At 40.2% G+C, this 19,567-nt stretch overlaps 1 long non-coding RNA gene across 1 annotated transcript in view; it reads left to right on the forward strand.

Moving 5' to 3' along the window:
- Nucleotides 1-19,567, forward strand: part of LOC125166295 (uncharacterized) — a 44,400-nt gene that overhangs the window by 5,325 nt on the left and 19,508 nt on the right. The window contains exon 4 of the long non-coding RNA XR_007152422.1: nucleotides 192-268. This is a non-coding gene — a long non-coding RNA (uncharacterized LOC125166295). The remainder of the gene's footprint in view (nucleotides 1-191; nucleotides 269-19,567) is intronic.

Below are 19,567 nucleotides of genomic sequence, written 5' to 3' on the forward strand. Positions count from 1 at the left end.
TTAATGCAGGGTACATAGTTGAATTTGAATTTCAGATATGCAGTGAATATGGTTTTTTTGTTTGTTTGTTTGTTTTAGTATGACTGTGTCCCATGCAATAGCTGGGACATACTTATGTTTAAAAATTATTCTTATTTCTTGGAAGTTCAAATTTACTTAGGCTTCCTGTATTTTATCTGGCAATCCTACAGGAAAAGAACATAAACATGGAGAGTGGAGCTTAGTGTACTGCACCTGGGAAGGGTGATGATGGCAGGATGTCTTCAAGGTAAGGAGATGCAAAAATTATTTCTCCAACATTCTTGACCATGTTCTACTAAAGGGACAATTTCTCTATCAGAGGACAGAAAACAGGGGCATGGAAAGGAAACTCATTAAACTATGTCTTAAACTAGTTCGAGTTATTTCAGGAAACTGTTTACTGCAGCTGTTACCTGGGCCTGACCCACCTCACCCAGACCTAGTATGTGGGTAAAATAGGGGTGAGTGGGTGGGGCACGTGGACAATAAGCATGGAAGGGCCTGAAAACGCAAAGGGAGAAGCAAAAGCCCTCAGTACTAAAAGCAACATAAAGAGACTGGCCTTTTCCCCATATTGCCCTTAAAAGAAATAAAACTGTGGGCCTATTTCAGGTGGTAATAAAACTGAAAATATGCCAACCAGGCCAGTGTCAATTTCCTATAACTGCCTCTAGGACCAAGCTAGAATCTAAAACAGACTACTCAAGATCTATTTCCAATGAGCTTGCCTCATGCCTAGCTCCAACATAAAATTTCTAGAATCCAAAGCAGTAATTAAAGAAACACCATAAAAAGCATCCTGAGGCTTTCACCAATGGAAATCCCATAATCTGACAAGTCTCCTTGCCTGGGAAATGTTGGCTGCTGCCTTAGTTAAACTCTTTCACTAGCAATGTGCAGAGTCTCTAGCTCGGTGTCAGGGGCCTTTTCCCCTCCTGCTCCAGTCCCCTGCCCAGCCCTTGTACTGCACCATCTCTACCCTGGATGGGAGCAGCTGGCCAAGCTCAGAAATTGATCAGAGTGCCCTGAGAGGTCCTGTTAGTACCACGTGGAAGCTGCTGTTGTCACCTGAGAACTGCCCATCATGGGAGCACCATCCCCTTCAGCGTATTTTTAATTTCCAACAAGGACTTTCCTCAGTGTGCTGCTGTTTTTCATTTCTCTGTATAAATCCTCTCTGTTTTTCCAACTGCTTCTGCTAGTTCCCTTGGAAGGCCTAACTTTTAAGTGATCTGATCCCACCATATGTGTTGACATATGTCGATGATGCAGGCAGGTCGAGTCTAAGGACCCTGAGGGGGTCTCGCAGGACCAGCCAAGAAGGTCCTTGGCTACACGCAGGATAGAAATCAATCACAAACCAGTAGGAAGTGAGAGCAGAGCTTATCGAAGCTATAGAGACATCACAGATACAGACAGTGTCTGGGAGACAGAACAGAAAGAAGAGACAGTCTCATCTTTGTTTGGGGTCTCGGGTTTTTATTGAGGATTGTGGTCTGGCCTGTGCGTCCTCTTGGGCATCCAGGAACCAGTTAGAACAAGGACAGAGGTCCAGGTGTCCTCCATAAGTCACTTATTCCTTAGAGCCCAGGGGTCTTGGCATCCAGCTGTCTAGCACCGGTGGTCTGGAATATGCGCACGATGGCCTCATCCCATCATTCTTCCCAGTCTTTCCTTCAGTGTTCTCTCTCTTGTGCTGGAAGACTCCGAGGAAATCATCAACTTCTCGTCCCTTACAAGAAGGACGTACTCTCTCTGCACTCTGAGCCATGTGGAAAGTGGGGGTGCAGAGCCCAGCAAGAATAGAGGCAGGAAAAGGAGCAAAAAGCAGATTCTTCTGGAGTCTTTCAATCTTCTTGTCTCACCGACCTCTACCTTTGAGAAGAGTCCTTGAAAAGCATTCCTACTGCAGAGAGGTTCCCAAGGCATTGTGGGTGGTTGAAGGAACATAGGATCTTGAGGCAGAAAACCTGGACCCAAGCACTAGCTTTCTCCCTTACTCCCCACATGACTCTGGATGACTTACGTAACTAACCTCCTCAGATTTCCTATGTATCAAGATGGGTATGGTTCTTCTGGCTTCTCTCACAGCCTTGTTATACAGAAGAACTAGAAGGAAATGAGAGTGGTTTGTAAACTATAAACCTGCTGTGCTAATAATGGCAAACATTTCTCAGTATTCATCATGTGCTAGGCATTGAGTTTTAGGTGCTTATCTCGTTTAATTTTCACAGTAATCTCACACACTAAATACTGTTATGCCCATTTTACAGATGATTATACTGAGGCACAGAGAGGTTAAATATCTTGCCAAAGCATCATAGATAAATGGTGGCCTTGGAATTTGAACCCAAGCCATCTGGCAGCCATGCCTACTATGCTGAGAGACTTCCTGGTGTAATTAATGGGTTAAAGTCAATATTAGAAATTGAGGATAAAGGTACTCTCTTTCCCCGGCATCACTGGTGCCATCACCTTGGGCTCTCCTGTTACCCTTTGCTTCTGTACCTCTAATTGTAGGTCCCATGGTGAGGCTGACTTGGAGGAATCAGAACCACTCCCTGCCTAATAGGTTTTGTCTGTGTCTACCTGTCACATTTTAGGGGACATACCTGGCTAACAGCATATCCCAAATTGCACCCTAGTGGGATCTGCCATGGTAGTCCCGCTTTCCTAAGACTGACAACAGAACAGAAACAACTGAAAACATCTATGGCTCTGAACCTTCAGACATGCCACTGGTAGCTCAGTTCCGTGGGGGATTTCTCAAATGTCCAAACAGTAGAGACACGTTCTTGAGGAAAAGCATTCTCGTGGATTCTGAAGATCACTTCCTCAGAACCCTGGTTTGAAAAATGCCAGTGTGGCCTAGAGAAAACAACGCTGAACCCGCACTTAGGAAATCCAGGTTCCCATCCTGCCACCGCCGTGACCCAGCCAGGGCATTACTGTTGCCTCAACCATAAAATAAGGTAGGCCCAATCAGTGCTTCAGGGGCCACAAGCCCAGTGGGGTCAGGCAGCCACCTACAGGAGTGTCCAGACCTGGTGAAAGGCAGTAGTGAGTCACAACCACCTCAGTTCACTATGGCCTTGGGAGATTGCAGGCACCGTCTGTCCTCACCTTCTGAGTTTTTAAGAGGAGCCTGACATCCGTGACTTTATATACAAATTTATTGACTCTGGTGTTGGAAATGAGTACAGCAATGTTTAAAACATTGAAGAGCCAAACGAAAAACACCTCCGTGAGCCAGAGAGAGCCCTGGCTGGAAAACTGGGTCGAGATTCTAAACAAGATCAAGATTTTCAAGCTGCTTCCACTGAAGAGTTCCATAGAACTTTCCTAAAGGTTCTCTGGAGGTCGGGGGAGGCCAGTTCTTCCCCAATTTCGACCAGAACAGCTCAAACTGCTTTTTTTTTTTTTTTTAATTTTTTTTTAACGTTTTTATTTTATTTTTGAGACAGAGAGAGACAGAGCATGAACGGGGGAGGGGCAGAGAGAGAGGAAGACACAGAATCGGAAGCAGGCTCCAGGCTCTGAGCCATCAGCCCAGAGCCTGACGCGGGGTTCGAACTCACGGACCGTGAGATCGTGACCTGAGCTGAAGTCGGACGCTTAACTGACTGAGCCACCCAGGCGCCCCTCAAACTGCTTTTTTAAATAAATGTTTATTTATTTTTGAGAAAGAGAGCGTGCGCACGCGCGTGAGCAGGGAAGGGGCAGAGAGAGAGGGAGACACAGAGTCTGAAACAGGCTCCAGGCTCTGAGCTGTCAGTACAGAACCTGATGCGGGGCTCAAAGTCATAGACCACGAGATCTTGACCTGAGCCAAAGTCAGACGTTCAACCTACTGAGTCACAGGCGCCCCCCATCTGCTTTTCTAGTGATATTCCACAGGTTTAAGAATACTTCCACTGCTAACAACTAAAATAGTTAATATTTAATGGCACTTATCTGCCACTTGGTAAGTATAGATAGAAAAGTCTTGAGGCTGTGCTTTTTAAAACTCTTCAGTGGGTGCAGACGGCTGGAACAAGGAGATGTCATACCTCTTAGAGGCAGTAGCTCACTGGGTATGTGTCTGGACGCCCTGTTTTGGTGGGCTCAGCGTTACTATGCACCACTATATTTCATTACAACTGAAGCACGAAATACCAGTGTTAGACCGAAAAGCCTGGCTCTCGAAAAATACCGAGTTCAGCCAGCCAGCCTGTTTCAGTTCCAGTCAGGTTCTTTGAGCTTATTTAGCAGCAAATGGCGGTAGTGTTAACTGTCCTGAAAATGGCTCTCTACAAGGCGATTAGTCTTGAAGGCAATCTCCCCCTGCTTATAAAGCCCTTACTAGACCTTTAACTGCCCATGTGTTTATTCTGTGGAGAAAGAAGCCGGCACGTTCGGGAGAGCATGAGGCAGAGAAGCCAGAAGTGACATAGCGATCTTAGTGTCCGGGAGCCTCCCCTGCAAACATGGGAGGGAGGTTTCACCACGTGCATGCAGTGGAAAGAACGGAGGGTTGACAATAATGGCAGACCCAACAGATAAAAAGTGCTGTGTGGATGCAAGGAACCAGCGTGTGCCTGCGTGTGTGTATGTGAGTGTGTTAGTTACAGACTTAGCTACCTTTATTCTCTCAGTGATGATCCAAGTGGCTCTACAGTTATTCTACCGCATTATCAAACCCCTAAACTGAGGGTGGGGGATTATTTAGGATAGGTTCACTAAGTGAACCAAAGTGAATGGAGGAAAACGGAGGAAAGAAATACAAAGATAGGAGCAGAAGAGTCTCTTGAGCATTGCAATGTGATTAGCTTAGTAAGTTTCTCGAAGGGAAATCTGGAGGGTCCATCACAGAGGATCTAAAACTGAGATAAAACCATCTCATGGTACTCCATTTATAAAGGGCGTTATGTGGAGAATGGGAACAGGAAGCAAAGGACTGTGAGATAATTTCCCAAACCTGCACATGCCTCTAACCCTCATACCCACAAATCTGCAAACCTCACTCAGTGAGATTTCCAGGATTCACTGCACTTCCCATAATACTGCCTTCTTCTCTTGACAGGGAAGATGTGTGGGCTCCATAAATCTTTCGTTTGATCCAGTTTGTGCCATATGCGGCATAAGGTGGACCCTATTTCAGCCCTGGGCCAGGTCTCCATGCCTTAGCATCTTTCTGTCCGTTTGGCTAAGTAAAGTCTAAAACCTAGGGTGGCACCGATGTCACCAAGTTCCCTGGAGGTCTGGCTAGATCATGTTCTCTCTTTTTTTTTCCCTCCCCAGAAGAGTTCATATGGATTTGGGAATGGAGACATCACAATAGTGTTCCGTACGAAATTCTCTCCCACGCCGTAGCGCACTTTCCATTCTCAAAGGCTTTGAGACTCTGTTGTGCCTCTAAATGAGATCAGTGGCTTGGCCTTTCTTTGCTTTTGATGCAAACCCGTAATTCTGGGTGGGCTGCAAAGCAGGAGGTATGCTTCTCTTTTCTGTTTGGGATGACAAACAGGCATCTCTGTCTGTTTGGGATGACACGAAGGCAGCACCACTAGTGTGTCATGAACCGGAGCTCAAATGTGAGAAACACCAGTGGCAGTGCTAAGTCAACCCTCCTCTCTCCTGAGTTTCTAGATATGTGTATTTTAAGTGTAAACCTAAGCACGGAAGTTGCTGAGAAAAGCACTGTTACTGAGATGTTTGTTGACAGGCCCCGTATATCAGATGTTCTTCTGCCATTTCATGCAAATTTATGTTTTGACAGGTGCCAATTCATTTAGTTGGCAGGACTTACTCTATTGTTTTTCTCTTCAGTCCTCTTTGAATTTCCTCTACAAGGTACAGATACCAAGCTGATGTACTAGGTAGATTTGTTGGCCAGAAGTGATCATCAAAAGACAAAATTGACAAGTTCTAAAACAGATCCTGGCTGTCCTTGCACAAGCTAGTCTGTGGTATTTTCTTTTGTAAGGTGGCTTAAATTTAGCTTAATTGTTTAGTTAATTCTTTGTCTTTCCTCTGGTAAATTATTGATTTCTCAGCCTTGAAATGGAGATTCAGATAAATACTTGGCAAAGCAGATCTGATGAGCACATTTGTTTTACCAGAAGGGAAACTTCCATCCTCTCTAATGGCTCTGTGGGCCTCACTCGAGTGTTATTTAAGTAGCCTCTTTGGAGAATCCCAACACTCACTCTCTCCTTGGCTGTAATACCCTGAGGAGAATTCTGTTTCCTTCTTCATGTCAGTATAAGGAGATGAGTTTCGTAGAAGACGACAGTCATTGGGACAAGTCTTGGCCTCCTCACTTGATTTAAAACAAAGATAATGGCTATGTTTCATCAGTAATATCTCCAGAGACTAAAATTTTCTGAGTTTCCTTTCTAAGGGAGAATGTAGAGAACCCAGCACCTCCCTCCCCTACTTTTAAAAACTTTCCCTTTGTAAGAAGGTGCTGCCCTTTGCATTCTCCAACTTAATTAACTTCTGTGTGTGAAGCTGGACCCCGAAAGCCTAAGCTACATATGCCCTTCTTGGCTCTCATAATCTTAGGGATATTGGGACAAGGTCATTCCTGTGGAACTTTATGGACTTCACATCTCTCAGAACTTGTGCCTTTTATACATTTTACCCTATCGGTCGATCTCAACCTTTGCTCAAGTTCTTTTGACAGGGTTATGTGAAGCCTGCCTGCATTCTGTCCTTCCAAAAAGCTAGCAGAACTGATAAATGAATTCCGTAAAGCCACAGGATACAAAACCAATGTATATAAATCTATTGCATTTCTGTGTACTAATAATGAAGTAGCAGAACATTAAATTGAGAAAACAATCCCATTTACAATTACACCAAAAAGAATAAAATACCTAGGAAGAAACGTAACCAAGAAAATGAAAGACTTGTACTCTGGAAACTATAAAACATTGATGAAAGAAAAGGAACATGACACAAACAAATGGAAATACATTCCATGCTCATGGATTGGAAGAAGCAATATTGTTAAAATGTCCATACTACCAAAATCAGTCTAAAGATTTAATGCAATCCCTATCAAAATACCAACATTTTCCACAGAACTAGAACAAAGGTAGTCCTAAAATTTGTATGGAACCACAAAAGATCCCAAATAGCCAAAGCAATCTTGGGAAAGAAGAACAAAGCTGGAGGTATCACAATATCAGATTTCAAAATATATTACAAAGCTATAGTAATCAACACAGTATGGTACATTTTTTAATCCTAGCTTCACTCTTGCAATCTGTGTGACTTCAGATGGGCTAATCACCGTCTCTAAGCTTTTATTTTCTCACCTGTTAAGGAGGAGTGTAGAGGTAATAATGCATGTATGTGAGAGTATTGTGAGGGATATGTAAAGTGTCTAGCATATAAACATGTAAGGAAAGACTTAATAGAAACTGTTCTTAATCATAGCAAGCTAGGCCACAATGAAATGGTTGATAAAATAGAAACGTCCTGTCTCTGACAATGTCACAAGATATCCCTACCTCCCATCACCCACTGTACCTCTAAGAGCTCTCACCCATTGGAAAAGGTAAAAATGAATTGGGACATCACAACATGGCACTGAAGTGGCCTCCTGGCAGAGTCTGAGAGTTTTCTAATTTATTACTCAGCTTCCTGGATTTTTTAGTTGCTTTCCTTTTATCATTTAGTTGCTCCAAGTTTTGTTCTGCCAGTTTATTTCCAGTGAATTACTCCCAACCGGGGACACGTGGCAGACCCACTCCTATAAGGAGATAACTGATCAGCAATGGATGTTGGGGCTGGACTACAATTACACCAAGCTTAAAGTGCCTCCTTATTTTTAGATTCCTAAAAGGGACTCTGAAGAATACCCACTTACAATGAAGAAGACTCTTTGTTGTAATTAATTGGTTCATTACTGTGTTCCCAAAAGATGTAGTGACAAGTATCAGGGACATTAAACCCCATTGTTTTAACTGGCCCAGCAGACTTGGCCTATTTTGTCAACTTATCCTTCTGATAATTCCTTCTTTCACAGTTTTCAAATTAAGACCCCAGCTTGACAAGCAATTGTTTGTCAAGCACTCTGCCTTTTCTCTTGTGTGACTTACAGTTCATATGCCTATATGGCTTAATACTAACACTAGGTTTTGGACTAAAAACCTGACATGTTAATCTTTGCCACATCCCTAGCCATTAGTTACTATTATTATCCCCACTTAACAAATGAGGAATCTGTACTTAGCCCCAAGTACATGCAACTTAAGAGACACAGTTGGGTTTTAATCCAGCTCTAACACTACAGCCCAGGGTTACCAACTTGTAGGGCTTCCTGACCTTTTTTGAGGCCACCTGTCTGGTAGACTCATGAAATTTATGGACCCCTTCTCAGAATAATGTTTTTAAATTTAAAAAAATAAAAGGAAGAGACAGATTTAAAAGAAAGACATTTAAATTTAGTTATCAAAATAAAAAATTTATCATACAATTATTTTATTAATACTCTAAACATTATCTAGAGGTAAATCTAATAACTACTTAAATTTTGCAATGATAGTAGGTGTAAACAATATTTTGAGATAGCTGCAACAACCATAATGTGTTACAAAAGTTATCACTGATTTCTATGGGTGACAGGTACTCCAAAAACTACTGGGGATTGTTTCCTATACCCATAACTGAAGGAAATGCTAAATTTTTCCACAGAGGTTAGTGAAAATAAAGATGTCATTTTTTGTCACCGTAGTTTGTGGGCCCCCTGAAATCTCTCCATAGATCCCACAGGAGTCTGTGGATTCCAAGTTAGGATCTCTTAGCAACAGACTGACTTTTAAAAATAATTTAAAACTTTTGTTTCTGCATTATCTTCCATTCATTCTATATATACTTATTGAGCACCTAGTAAGTGCTAGGCACTGTGCTAAGGACTGGGTATAAAAGCTTTGAGTAAGACTTTGTGCCTACCCTTATTCCCTACTAAGATAAATGTGTAAAGTGATAATACACATCACAATATGGTACCAAGATGTAAACAAATTATTGTGGATGTGCTTGTTTGTGATTTCTAAGTATAAACTATAGTCTGTTCATTCCCTCTGGCTAAGCAGTCTGAAATAGACTTCTAAAATTATATTATTTTTCTCTCTCATTTTTCGTAAGTGCCTTCCACTATGCATCCATGCCAAATTTGGGGATTTTCCAACTAGTTGCTCTATTAGTCAGGGTCTGATTATCTAAAAACAGAAGATATTTAATGTAGGGAATTGGTCACACAGATGTGAAAAGTTGGAAAGACAATAGGGAATAGTGAGGCAACTGAGAGATTAGAGAAGGAAAGCTTTAACCCTGGGTTGGCTGGAGGAATAAAGGAAGGAGGTCATTTTACCAGAGCCCAGAAACTAGAATAGCCCACTAGAAGTTTGGAAACATGGTGGAACAACATTCAGCAGGAATTAGAGCCACAGAAAATGCACAGCCATGGCAGAGAGAGAAGAAACACCTTGGCTTTTTCCTTCCTCCTATCCTCCAGCCTCCCACGGTTGCCTCCCAGTGGACAAATCCAACTGGAACAGCTGATATGAAAGCCTGAGCAGTGCAGGCTATGAGTCAGGCTCTTGCTGTATAGATAAAAGCTGGGAAAAAGCAAGGAATGTTCCAAAGGCAAACATGCCCAAGACCAGCATAGTTGCATTTGTTCTTTACATGCCATCCTCCTTCCTGTCCCTTCTCCTAAATATATGACTCAGATCTACATTCAGTGGCTTCCACAAATATTAACAAACACCAGACTGTGGCTTTTCTTCTTTGGATCTGTAAGAGAATTTCTCAAGCTTGTCAGTGCCTATGAATCTTCATTTTCTCCAGAACCTACCTTTTTGTACATCTAAAATAACCCACTATAGGGCAGGGTTCTCATATGTTCTATATGCAAAGGATGTATTCTCAACAGGGGTGATATCACTCCCAAGAGAGCAAAAATTGGTTCTTGGAAGGCGGTAAAGGAATGGGTGAAAAACCTTAGATTTTACAATGGTTTGGGATCCTCTAAAGTTCAACTCTACCTGACAATACCTTATTCCTTAGCATTTAATTTCTCTTATGAGGGAGAAATTTCATTTTGAACATTAAATAATTGATTTTTCATCTTAGAAGGCAATAATGAAAAGCAGGGAAGGATAGCAAAACATTGCCCCAAAAGGTGAAGAGTACTTTCTTCTTAACTTTCATCTCCTGGTCCCACTCTTATACCAATAGAATATTTTCACTTCCCTCTGAATCTTTCTTCATGGACTATTCTTTCTGTCCTGTTAAGAAACTCTACAACCAGAGTTGTAAACAGTAAAAATCAATTTGGGCTGATTTAACCACAACAATTTTTTTTAATTAGTGGGGTATTGGGATCTTAAGAAACATTCCAAGTTACAACAAAATAATTTAAACTAGAAAGAATGAATTTGATAAAGAAAAAAAGCAGGAATTTATGAAAATAAAAATAAACCACAACAACAAAAGTCCAGGTAAATCCAAAAGCTAGTTCTTTGAAAGGAATGATGAAATAAACACTTATAAACTATAGGTAAAGAAGAAATAATTTATAAGTGAGTACTACATGTAACTCTATGGCAAACATTTTAAAATCTAGAAGAAATAATTTTATAGGAAAATTAGGAAACTCAAGAAGAAGAAAGCTTCAATAAACCAGTTACCATAATAGATATTAGAAAGTAATTAGAGTCTACCACTGGACAAAATACCAGAACCAGATGGCTTCACAGCTGAGCCTTATCTAACCTCTAAAGAGGAAATTATTCTAATGTTATTTAAAACATTCCAGTCACTGGAAAAAAGATGAAACTCCCTCCAATTTAGTTTATAAAGATAGCATAATTTTAATACCAAATCCAGAAAATCAAAAAAATAAAAATAAAATTTCGGATCAATCTCATGCATGTATAGAAATTTATAAATTCTGGATAAAACTTGAACAAAATCCAGCAAAATGTCAAAGGGATAATACATTATAAAAGAGTGGAGCTAATTTTTAAAAAACTGAAAATAATAAAGCAGAACTTGCATAAAGTGCAAATGGATAAAGAAATTGTGGTTTATATACACAATGGAATACTACTTGGCAATGAGAAAGAATGAAATATGGTGTTTTGTAGCAACATGGATGGAACTGGAGAGTGTTATGCTAAGTGAAATAAGTCATACAGAGAAATATAGATGCCATATGTTTTCACTCTTATGTGGATCCTGAGAAACTTAAGAGTGTGGGGGAGGGGAAGGGAAAAAAAAAAGAGAGGGAGAGAGCCAAACCATAAGAGGCTCTTAAAAACTGAAAATAAACTGAGGGTTGATGGGGGATGAGAAGGAGGGGAGAGTGGGTGATGGGCACTGAGGAGGGCACCTGTTGGGATGAGCACTGGGTGTTGTATGGAAACCAATTTGACAATAAATTTCATATTTTAAAAAAAGGAATACTGTTACTATAATTTATTAAATGAGAAAACTAGAGGGAAACAAGCAGATGTTAAAGGTCTTCTGATGAAATTTATTGCTTAGCCTTTAGAAAGAATCAAAATTAGATTGCCCTCCCTGATGGAGGATGGCTACAGGGAGCCTGGCACCTCTGCCTACAGGCTTAAAAGAAGCCAAAATGTGAGACAAAAACTATTAATCTGCCAGTCTCCTTTTGAAAGGGGAGCACTCATGAACAGCTCTGATGGAACATTGGAGCAAAGGCTAACAATTTTTCACTCACTCATTCATGGATCATTTACTAAAACCTAATATGTGCTAAGTGAAAAGCTAGATACTAAGGAAACAAAGATTAATAAGACCACAAAAAAGTAAGATTGAATTAGAAGGAAATAACTGACATATAATAAAGATTAGTTAACAAATAATAGTTAACAAATAATAAAACAATACTATCACAAATGATAAGACCGTAACAATTTCTGTTAAGGTCAGAAACTAGACTGTTATGTCACCATTGCCATTTTTATTTAACATTGACTTGGAAATTATAACAATTGAAATAAGAATAAAAAATGAGATAAAGAAGAGGTAGAAGTAGAAAACCTAAGAAACCTTGTTACCAAAAAAAAAAAAAAAAAAAAATTACAAGATCCAGGCAAAGTGGCTGGGTAAAAGATATACAAAACAAAACAGAACAACTTTATCCTGTAAATAAGCCTAAAAATGAATATGAAAAGAAATTATTCCATTCACAATCATGATAAAAATTACAAAATGCTTAAGAATAAATATAATTTAAAATGCAGAGTATAGGAAATTATGAATGTCTTAATGAAGGATATGAACTAAGATACGCATAAATGGAAAGTTTGGATACACACCAATCATGAGTTTGGATGGAAAAAAAATTTAATACAAAAATCTCTATCCTGCTAAACTAACATATAAATTTAATGAAACTAATTATTCCGGTGGAGTTCTTTCATGACAAAAGGAAGGAGAAGGTGAAAAGAGAATTAAATAAATTATTTTAGAGTTTATACCAGTGGATAAATATCTAAGAATAACCAAGAAAAGTATGAAAAATAAGGTTAGTGAAGGGGAGCAGGGGGACATGCTTCAACAGTTAAAAGAATACACTATCATCTGCTTTGACAACATATTATTGGCATATGATAGACAAATCAAAATGCAATAGCACAGACAATCCAATTACATATGAGAATCAATATATTACTAAAGATAGCATTTTCATTTAAGTGGGAAAAGTGAGTTAATAAATGGTGGTGATACAGTTATCTGACTGAAAGAAAATAAAATTGGACTTTCATTTTATACAATATATAGAAATAAATTCTAGATGGCTAAAAGACTTAAATGTAGAATTAGGAAAAAATTACACAAATTTGAGAGACGATGTGTGGATAAGACTGAAAAAAAGACACTCAAGTAAAACAGACGTTTTTCATATGTAAATTTAAATCTATTTTATAGATAAAAAAAACAAAGTCAATAATTATAAGCTTGGAAAAATAGTTGCAATCCAGAGAATATACGGGGGTTAATTTTAATATACAAGAATCTCTTTCAAGTTGAAAGAAAGAAAGAAAAATATTTAGGCAAAGGATACAAAAGGACCATTCATAAGAAGGAAAATTCAAATGGTCAACAACATATAGAAAGATAAATCTCACTAACTGTTGAGAGAAATGCAAATTAAAGTAATAATAAAGTATCATTTTACACCCACCATAATGGCAAATATTTTCAAGTATTATAACACCTGTTGCTGACAAAAATGCTACAAGAAATATGAATTGTTTTAACCTTTTGGGAAAGCAATCTGACAATATCTATTCCATTTAAATACATAACAAACACACCCCTTTTGAATATTTAGAGGGAAGAAAGCAGAAAACCACATTTTTAATAGTAAAACATTGAAGGCATTCTCTCTGAGATAAAAAAAAAAAAAAGAATTCCTAATAACACTTATCTAATTTAGCATTATAATGGTCCTAGCCAGGGTAGTAAGACAGGTAAAATAAGGAAATTTAGAATTATCAGAGAAGACAGGCATTATTTGTAGATAACAAAACTGTAGGTATAGAAAATGTGAAAGAATCCAGAGAAATTATAATAGTTTAGCAAGTTTGCTTGATACCAAGTTAATATATAATCATATTTCTAAATACTAGCCACCAGGGGTGCCTGGGTGGCTTAGTCGGTTAAGTGCCAACTTCATCTCAGGTCATGATCCCGTGGTTTGTGGGTTGGAGCCCCGCATCAGGCCCTGTGCTGAAAGCTCAGAGCCTAGAGCCTGCTTCTGATGCTGTGTCTCCCCCTCCTTCTGCGCCTCCCCTGCTCATGCTCACTTGCTCTCTCTCAAAAATAAAATAAACATCAAAAAAATTTTTAATAAATACTAGCCACCAAATAGTTAGAAAATAAACATTCTTAAAAATTGTATTTATAATAGCAGCAAAAATACCAGACACCAAGGAATAATTTATCAGAAAATATGCAAGACCATTATGGAGAAAACTAAAAATTTTGAGAGAATTTAAAAATTACACAAATGGAGAGACATACTATTTTCATGGATTGGAATCCTTATGCCAATTTTCCCTAGTTCAATAGATTTAGTGTGATCTCAGTCAAAATTCCAGGAAATCTTTTTTTTCATGGAACTTAGCAAGTTGATTCTAAAATTTATATTAAAATACAAGAATAGTATTTGGCCAAAAATTTGTTAAAGCCCTCCTAAAGAACAAGGTTCTTCAAGTCTTGCTCTACTACGTATCATGACTTTTATAAACTTATAAAAACCAAAAGAATATAGTACTGACATGGAGATAGACGAATAGACTAAATGGAATAGGAGAGAGAGCCCAGGAATATACACTGTAACTCAGTGATAAGCTTTTTCCCTTCAAAAGAAGAATTATTACTTGCCTAGAGGAGTGTGGCTTAAAATCCAGGGGTCCTCCACTGTAATTCTCCTAACAGATTTTCCAAAGACTCTGTCCAAAGAATCCATATATAATATCTTTTCTGCCACAAGCACTTTGAGCACCGCTGGATCTTCTGGTAATAGGGCCAAGGAACAAAATTGCCTGTACCAATGCCTTCCCAAGATGGAAGAATTTGCTCTGGGCCCCAGTCAAAGCTACTGCCTTTCCAATCACCCAATACGTGAATCAATATAACACATTTGTGTCAGTTAGTCATTGTACTAGGGACAAGAAATCCAACCACAGTAGTTTAACCTACTGACGGGTTATTTTTGTTCCATGCTAAGTATGGAGGTGAACAGCCCAGGGCTTGTGCAGTAGCTCCCTAATGTCAATAGTGTCGCAGGATCCTTCAGTATTTCTGCTCCACCATCCTTCACTTGTGATTTGTGCTCATGCTTATTGTCTTATGGTCATGCCCACAGGTTGTGTACCACAGCTCCAGATAGGAAGAGGGAGGGAAACAGAAAGGGGAACTACCTTTCTTAGAAATCTGGAGCTTATGCCACAGTAGCCTTACTCTGATACTTGGTGACTTCTAGTTGCAAGGGACTCCCTGAATATTTTTAACTGAACATATTTCTGGTCAAATAGAATTAGGGTTCCATTAAAAAGAAATCCAGAGGTGCCTGGGTGGCTCAGCCAGTTGAGTGTCTGACTCTTGATTTTGGCTCACATTATGATCTCATGGTTTGTGGGATCTAGCCCCATGAAGGGCTCTTCACTGACAGCACAGAACCTGCTTATGATTCTCCCTCTCCCCCTCTCTCTGCCCATCGCCCACTCTTGCACATGATCTCTCTTTTAAAATAAATAAACTTGAAAAAAATCCATATTGGTAGATAATTATTAGTGCCTGCCTCAGCATCCAAATGTAGTACGTATGATTTCCAAAATTTAAAAAGATCTATAAAGCCTTGTTCCTCTACTCTCTTAGTGGTAAGAAAAGCAATGGACAGCTACCTGTCCTTCATTTTGTAGAAGAATATCCCAACATTCCCCGATTCCCCAGGTCTCTCTGTCTCTGTCACACACATGCGCATGTACCTGGAAGGTTACTAATATAACAAACCCCATAATTATATGTGAATTATTCTTTACCTTCAGACACACAGTTTACCAAGGCAACTAGGCTGCATTCTACTCCCTGTTTCCAGGTTTATCAGTATGATGTTGATATCCAGTTCCACATTCTGCAGACTCAATTTGATACAAACCCAGAGAATTGTCATGCCCGTGAGACACTGTGGTGAGAGAGTATTTCTGACCCTGACAAGTGAAAACACTCCTTCTGATGTCTCTTATTTACAGGGATAGAGAAAAGCAAAGGATATTCAGTGGGAATTCAAGATTCAGGGAATTCTGAGTAAACCAGGTTAGACTGCAAAGACTGGTCTTGAGGTCAAAAACTAATGAGAATGACTATTTAGATTCGATTTAAATTATTTTAACTTGGTTTAATTATTAACCAGTAAACAGGAGTGCAAAAGAACAAAATAAAAGTTTGCAAAAAGTTGGATAGCTTCAGTAGTCCTCATGGAGTAAGGATTTTGATCTGCCATTTATACTGTTTTGTTCTTGAAGAGGCATAGAGGAATCTATCAGTATTCAAGGGTCTATCACATCAGTGTAGAAGGAAGTTCTTATGTTCAACAATAAGGTAATTGGATCTTCTCAAGAGTTCAATGCAGCGTGCCTGGCCATGACCTCCATGAGTCGTCTAAATCTTCCCACTGAAATTCTCCAGGCCTGCTCTTCCCCAAATCAATGTTTTATCTTTCTCTGAAGAAACCAGCTGAGGACGTGAATTCAGCTCTTCTTTTTTTTTTTTTACATCTTCGTTTTCGTTCCAAGTTTTTATTTAAATTCCAGCTAGTTAATATACAGTGCAGTGTTAGTTTCAGATGTAGAATTTAGTAATCCATCACCTACATACAACACCCAGCGCTTATCACAAGTGCCTTCCCTAATACCCATCACCTGTTTAAGCCATCCTCCCACCCACCTCCCCATCAGTTTGTTCTCTAGAGTGAATTCAACTCTTTAGTTCAGTAATTTTCAGGTTCAAACTGTACATTTGATATTTGGCCTTCTGCATACTTAAGCAGCAAGTGATAAGAAATTCTTTTAACAAAGGCACGGAAGCCTCTGGTTTTCAGCGTGTGCTTTGAAGTGAGAATTTGGGAATTTGAGCATGTCTTTCTTTTTATTTAAGCTATCAGTTATCATTAGAAGAAGGCATCTCATCCCATAGTCCTTGAATTCCCTGTGACTTTCATATTATTCAATAGTGTTGATCTCTTGGACTCCTGAAGCTTTGCCTTCAATGGCAATTCAGTCTAGATACACACAGATGATGATCTGATTAACTGCTTCACCAGATCATGACAAGAACCCTTAACAACACCAGCTGGATTTTCATTGCCTTCAGCTTCCACCGAGCCAGATGACACTTTCATGTTTGCACATGCATCCCACATTTCTCTAAGGCTCTATGGCTTGCAGCCTCTCCCTTCCCATTTCTGGATGATCCACAGTTCTTAGTTGCAAAGACGAGACACCAACTCTGTCAGGTTGAAGGAGAAAATGAATTTATTAAAGGGCATTGAGGGCTCACGGAATTTCTGTCTAGGAAGGCTACTGAGTTAAGTTTGTGGTGAGGCACCTGGGAAGAGCACTCCTGAGAAGGGACACAAGGACTTGCAGAGGCAAGAGGCTAATGGGACCCTAGGCCCCGCTGGCCCTCCCGGCACCACTGCCCTAGAAGCTTGATCATTCTGCCGTCTCTGACCCTGAGAGAGACTAGGGAGTTTGTTACGGCTTCCCCACATTCATGACTTCATCTCTCTCAAGTGGATGCCATTACTCATACCTGACTAGAAGTGGAGACTGAGAAAGCAAGTATCTGGCATTTCGGTTGCTATAGTGGAAGGTATGCTCTTTTGTGGACACCAGCTGGGAAAATCCAAATGCGGGAAAAGAGTTTCAGATACTGAACAACCAAAAAGAAGGACAAACGTTTACTTTACCTTCTAATAAACCAGAAGAGGGAGGAATATTCAAGCCTCTTTCCCTTTACCACGAGAGACAAGATCATGTCCAGCAAGAAGACAAATACAGCACACATCCCGGAGGTCATTGAAACACTTCTGTACCTGTGTCTATTTCCAGGGTCTCAATTTTAAAGTCCCTGCTTAGTGTCTGTAGCTGATTCACCTCCTCTCTCCACTAGGGATTTGTCATCACACAAGAGCTTACGTGGCTGCCTCTTCCCTTCATCCAATGCTGACCTATTAACTGTTAGCTTTCACACTGGTTTTTACCACAGCCTTTGTCTTTCTCTGTATTCACAAGGACATAAAGATTCACATTCTATGAGGAAAGAACATAACAAGTAAGAGCAATTGATGATGAGAAAAATGCCAGTGCTCAGATCCTTGACAGAAATATTGAACATTTAAAGTATCTGAAAACAAAAAACAAAAAACTAACCGAACAAACAAAACCCAAAACCCCAGGGAACTCTCCTTGCACTTGGAATAAGTCCAGACTCCTAACCATGCTGGGCCTCTGGGGCCCTCCAAGATTGGGCCCAGACTTTCACACTGACCTCATCTTCCACTACATGTCTATACTGGCTCTGATCCAGCCCCCTCAGCCTTCTTTCTGTTCCTTGAACAGGCCAAGCTCCCTCTCACCCAAGTGTTCGCATTTGATGTGCCCTATTCTTCACAGTCTTCTCCATGGCTGGCTTCTCAGAGAGGGCATTCCGAGCGCTCTGTAAAATAGGCCCTCTGCTTCCAGTTATCCCACCTGATCACTCACGTTTCCACTAGGTGGTGTGTTTACCATCCCGCTCCCCACCCAATAGCACGTGCTCCCAGAGCAAGGACCTGCCAATGATGTTCGTCGCGATCCTCAGCAGGCTGCATAGTGGCCACACGTAGTAAGCTGTTAAGAAAGGTTTAATATATGAATGAAAGCCTAGAGAAAGGAATGGCAAAGTCCAAAGTGATAGCAAGTGCAGCTGTGGGCATGTCAGGGGATCGGGATACTTAATGACACAGGTCTCCAAGGCATGCTAGCATGTCCTAGATTTTCATATTTTCTGCAGATCTTTCTCCCCCTTTATAAGTTTTGTCAGAAGGTAGAAGGGGAAAATGGAACTATCTTTGGTCCGGCCCGGAAGGATCGCACGGGCAGTATGGCATTAGAAGGTGGGAGACCCAGGTTTGGTCATCATTTAAAAAGACAGTCCTTTCCAATGGGAGGAAAGCACTTGTCTGCTCTGTAATCTCACCAAAAGGGCAGCTAACTTGGGAAGGTCTCAGTCTGGCCTTTTCTATGTAGTCAGAGACGGCAGTACCTGCCCTCTTCTCTGGTCGCGTGAAAACAACAATGTTCTCGGTCTCATTACATTTCAGGGCTAACAGCAGATAGCAGTCCTAGCTCCCAATCAGCTGCTTCTCAGTGATGCTTCTCATCAGTGTAGCGATAGCACTGGCAACTTTCACTCTATCTCAGTACCCAAAAGCTATTTATACACTGGCATAGGAAAACATATTATTTGCAGAAATGCCTCCGGATCCTCTGTCATTTATACAGAGACAGAAGATGTTTTCAAAGAACCATATTTCTGTAGTATTTTTGCGACAAAGACTGTGCAGCACGCTGAACTGCCAGGTTGTGTGGGTGTAAAAACAGCCCCCATTAACTAATCTTCAGTTCTACTTTGGCTGTTTAAATATCTATTCAGGTTTTCCAGTCTGTCCATATTTAGATTTGGGGTTTTGTTCAAGATCAGTTTGCAAGCTTTAAGAGGATACTAAGGTGCCTAGGAGTCCCTTTCTCCATCCTCTCTTCCTCTCTTCTGGGTTTTATTGGAACCACACCAGTATCACTGCACTTTGGAACTCTTGCTTCAGAGAATGTGGAAGTGTGCAACTGGTTTCGTTCCCATAGGCTCCTGTGTTAGTTCAGATCCTTCTAGAGGCAGATGCCAGTACAGGATTAGACGTGCAAGACATTTATCCAGGGAAATGCCAGTGAGGGGCAAAGGGGAAGGAGCT

This window comes from Prionailurus viverrinus, chromosome B2 (assembly GCF_022837055.1).
Source record: "Prionailurus viverrinus isolate Anna chromosome B2, UM_Priviv_1.0, whole genome shotgun sequence".
Lineage (NCBI taxonomy): Eukaryota > Metazoa > Chordata > Mammalia > Carnivora > Felidae > Prionailurus > Prionailurus viverrinus.